This window comes from Dryas octopetala, chromosome 6 (assembly GCF_963921425.1).
Source record: "Dryas octopetala chromosome 6, drDryOcto1.1, whole genome shotgun sequence".
Taxonomy (NCBI): domain Eukaryota; kingdom Viridiplantae; phylum Streptophyta; class Magnoliopsida; order Rosales; family Rosaceae; genus Dryas; species Dryas octopetala.
Window position 1 is genome coordinate 11,313,220 of NC_141371.1, and position 4,798 is coordinate 11,318,017.

The window sequence follows — 4,798 nt, forward strand, 5'->3', positions numbered from 1 at the left end:
GTCTTGGAACCAAGGAGATGCTCCTTTTTAAGACTGCACAAAAACAATCTACTCTACAAATTAGCTTTTTTTCTTTTTTCTTTTTAAGACTCTGCAAATTAGATTGTGTGTCTGCAAATATGTTCTTGTATCATTACATCGTTCCATAGCTGACTGTTTACGAATACAAGGTGAGTTTTAACTGTTGCTCTGTTTGTTTCACTAAAAAAGCATCTTTAGAAATCAGGTTGTTTAATTTTCTTTTTGTTTCCTAAAGGCTGAGTTGATGGCTGGTGTTCGGGAAATAACAGCTGCTAAATTCTTTCAAGTAAGTTTTTTCTGTTATCCTTGTTTGGTTACTAAGAAAATTGTAGCATTCTATTTTCCGTATTATTGCTGCTTGTTTGATTGTACTTTTGTATAATTCCCCAGCTACTACAGACTTTGCGATTTAGTTAAACGCAAATGTGTTATTTATTTATTTTCTCACTTTGATTACAGGGTACCCATAGGCAGAGCCTCTCTTTGCATAGAAATTCTCTTACGCGAAGTAGCCATACGCTTTGGGGCGCACTTCATGGTCGCAGTTCAGCACTGGGTTTTGCTGATAGGAGAGGTGTTTCATTGAGGTGTCGTGCTCAAGAAAAGCCTAGAGCTGTTGTTTCTGATGGTGTGAGCAGCTCGGTAGATGAGAAATCAAGCTTGGTTGAGAAGCCTGCTGCGGAATTTATTCATTTTTATCGTGTCCCACTGATTCAGGAGAGTGCAACATCTGAGCTTCTCAAGACAGTTCAAACAAAAATTTCTAATCAGATAGTTGGTTTGAAAACTGAGCAATGTTTCAACATTGGGCTTGATCTGCAGCTTTCGAGTGACAAGCTTATGGTTCTTATGTGGCTTCTCCAGGAGACCTATGAGCCTGAAAATTTGGCGGCCGAGAGCTTTCTTGAAAAGAAAAGGCAGGAAGGACTGAATACAGTTATTGTTGAGGTTGGGCCTCGGTTGTCATTTACAACAGCATGGTCTTCTAATGCTGTCTCAATTTGTCGAGCTTGTGGCCTGACAGAGGTGACTCGTTTGGAACAGTCAAGGAGGTACTTGTTGTTTAGTAAGGGCATGTTGCCAGATCATCAAATTCATGAGTTTGGTGCTATGGTTCATGATCGGATGACTGAGTGTGTTTATACCCAGAAGCTCACTTCCTTTGAAACAATTGTGGTTGCGGAAGAAGTTGGTCATGTACTTGTCATGGAGAGAGATCGGAAGGCATTGGAGGAGATTAATCAGGAAATGGGTTTAGCATTTGATGAGCAAGATCTCCAATACTACACTAGGCTATTCCGGGAAGAAATTAAGCGGAATCCAACAACGGTTGAACTTTTTGATATTGCACAATCCAACAGCGAGCATAGTAGGCACTGGTTTTTTACAGGTAAAATTTGTATAGATGGACAACCTATGGATAGAAGTTTAATGCAAATTGTGAAGAGCACTCTGCAGGCAAACCCAAACAATTCTGGCATTGGGTTCAAGGATAACTCAAGTGCAATCAAGGGATTTCTTGTGAACCAAATGCGACCAGTGCAGCCAGGTTCAACATGCCCGTTGAACATAGCTACTCATGACCTTGATATTTTATTTACTGCTGAGACCCATAATTTCCCATGTGTTGTAGCACCTTACCCTGGTGCAGAGACAGGTGCGGGAGGTCGAATTAGGGATACCCATGCAACTGGGAAGGGGTCTTTTGTTGTTGTAGCTACAGCTGGTTATTGTGTCGGGAATCTCAATATGGAAGGATCTTATGCACCTTGGGAAGATTCATCTTTTGCGTATCCGTCGAATCTGGCTTCACCTTTGCAGATCCTCATAGATGCTAGTAATGGTGCATCAGACTATGGGAACAAATTTGGTGAGCCCTTGATTCAGGGCTACACTAGAACTTTTGGAATGAGACTTCCAAGTGAGGACAGACGGGAATGGTTGAAACCAATCATGTTTAATGGAGGCATCGGGCAAATTGATCACAACCATATATCAAAAGGAGAGCCTGACATTGGAATGTTGGTTGTAAAGATTGGAGGCCCTGCATATAGTATTAGAATGGGTGGTGGAGCTGCATCAAGCATGGTTAGTGGTCAGAATGATGCAGAGCTTGATTTTAATGTTGTACAGCGTGGAGATGCTTAGATGGCACAAAAACTGTATCGTGTGGTTCGTGCCTGCATTGAGATGGGGGAGAATAACCCAATCATTAGCATTCATGATCAGGGAGCTGGTGGAAACTGCAATGTTGTTAAGGAAATTATATACCCGAAGGGTGGTCAGATTGATATCCGGGCAATTGTAGTTGGTGATCACACAATGTCTGTCTTGGAGATATGGGGTGCAGAATATCAGGAGCAAGATGCAATCTTGGTGAAACCTGAAAGCTGCGACCTTTTGCAATCAATATGTGAAAGAGAAAGGGTTTCTATGGCTGTTATTGGAACAATAAATAGTGAGGGGCGTGTTGTTTTAATTGATAGTTTAGCTATTCAAAGATGTCTGTCAAATGGACTCCCTCCCCCTCCCCCTCCCCCACCAGTCGATTTGGAGCTTGAGAAAGTACTTGGTGATATGCCACAAAAAAGTTTTGAATTCCACCAGATGGCTGATGCACGAGAACCACTTGATATTGCTCCTGGGATTACAGTGATGGATTCGCTTAAGAGGGTATTGAGACTTCCATCCATCTGTTCAAAACGCTTCTTGACATCAAAAGTAGACAGGTGTGTTACAGGTCTTGTAGCACAGCAGCAAACTGTTGGGCCCCTGCAAATTCCCCTCTCCGATGTTGCAGGGGTTTTACTGATTTGACTGGAGGTGCATGTGCCATTGGGGAGCAGCCAATCAAAGGTTTGTTGAATCCAAAAGCAATGGCGAGATTGGCTGTTGGTGAAGCACTCACAAATCTTGTTTGGGCAAAGGTCACTTCTCTATCTGATGTTAAAGCAAGTGGGAATTGGATGTACGCGGCCAAGCTTGATGGGGAAGGAGCAGCTATGTATGATGCTGCTACAGCTCTTTCAGACGCTATGATTAAACTTGGTATTGCTATTGATGGGGGGAAGGACAGTCTTTCCATGGCAGCCCATGTTGCAGGTGAGGTTATGTATATTTTGCTTGTGATTGATATCTTGTCCACTTATATTTATATGTTGTGATTGAATAAAATTTTGTTTCTTTTATAAAAATGCTGCAGGTGAGGTTGTTAAGGCTCCTGGAAATCTTGTAATCAGTGTTTATTGCACTTGTCCTGACATAACAAAAACAGTAACCCCGATTTGAAGCTTGGAGATGATGGCATGCTGCTTCACATTGACTTGGCAAAGGGAAAGCGGCGGTTAAGTGGGTCTGCTCTTGCTCAGGTTTTTGACCAAATTGGCAACGAGTGTCCTGACCTTGAGGATGATCCTTATCTTAAGCGAGTTTTTGAGGGAGTTCAGGCCCTTCTTGATGATGAATTGATCAGTGCTGGTCATGATATCAGTGATGGTGGACTACTGGTTTGTGCCCTTGAAATGGCATTTTCTGGGAATCGTGGCATTACCTTGGAATTGACTTCACATGGGAAGAGCCTCTTCCAAACACTTTTTTCTGAAGAACTTGGTCTTATTATAGAGGTCAGCAAGAAAAACTTGGATCTGGTGATGGGTAAGCTTAGCAGTGAAAGTATTTCTGCTGAGATCATTGGACAAGTGACTGCCACCCCCTCAATAGAGTTAAAGGTTGATGGGGTAACTCATTTGAATGAGAGTACTTCTTTCCTAAGGGACTTGTGGGAGGAAACTAGTTTTCAGCTGGAGAAGTTCCAAAGATTGGCTTCTTGTGTGGATCTAGAGAAAGAAGGGTTAAAAGATCGCCATGAGCCTTCATGGGAATTGTCTTTCACTCCTTCTTTCACAGGTGAAAAGTATATGAACATAGCCTGCAAACCGAAAGTGGCTATTATTCGAGAAGAAGGCAGCAATGGGGACAGAGAAATGGCTGCAGCATTTTATGCGTCTGGTTTTGAACCATGGGACGTTACAATGTCAGACCTTCTTAATGGAGCCATATCACTGCATGAATTTCGTGGAGTTGCGTTTGTTGGAGATTTTAGCTATGCTGATGTGCTTGATTCTGCGAAAGGTTGGTCTGCTTCAATTCGATTTAATCAGCCCCTTCTATATCAATTTCAGGAGTTCTATAAGCGGCCAGACACTTTTAGTCTTGGAGTTTGCAATGGGTGTCAGCTTATGGCTCTTTTGGGGTGGGTCCCGACTCCCGAGTCCTCAGGTTGGGGGTGTGCATGGTGGTGGTGGGGATCCTTCACAACCGAGGTTCATTCACAATGAGTCGGGACGGTTTGAATGCCGATTCACCAGTGTGACAATCAAAGACTCATCCAGAGCGTTGCTTCCTAATGTGGCAATTCCCATGGTATCCCAACAAATGGAATGTGGACAAGAAAGGCCTTAGTCCATGGTTTCGGATGTTCCAGAATGCCAGAGAGTGGTGTTCTTGACAACTTTTTAGTGTTCTTTTTCGTACAAAGATGGTTCGTGTTTCAGTGTTCTTCATGAGAGTTCTGCTTTATTGCATTCTGAAACACTACTTACTGCTTTACTTGTAGAGTATGCTCAGTGGCTGTGGAAGCATGCTTTTGAATTTTCACCTTTGTATAAAGCTTTATGGTTTTGTTTTAGTTTTATTTATTTCGCCTTTTTCTGAAAATTTGATGTGAACTTGCCAAAAAAGAAAAAAAAAATTTATTCATGAATTCATAACCATTAAA

The 4,798-nt window shown here is 42.2% G+C and overlaps 1 pseudogene; it reads left to right on the forward strand.

Moving 5' to 3' along the window:
• Nucleotides 1–265: 265 nt before the first annotated feature.
• Nucleotides 266–4,528, forward strand: LOC147282369 (putative phosphoribosylformylglycinamidine synthase, chloroplastic/mitochondrial pseudogene; annotated as a pseudogene).
• Nucleotides 4,529–4,798: the final 270 nt, after the last annotated feature.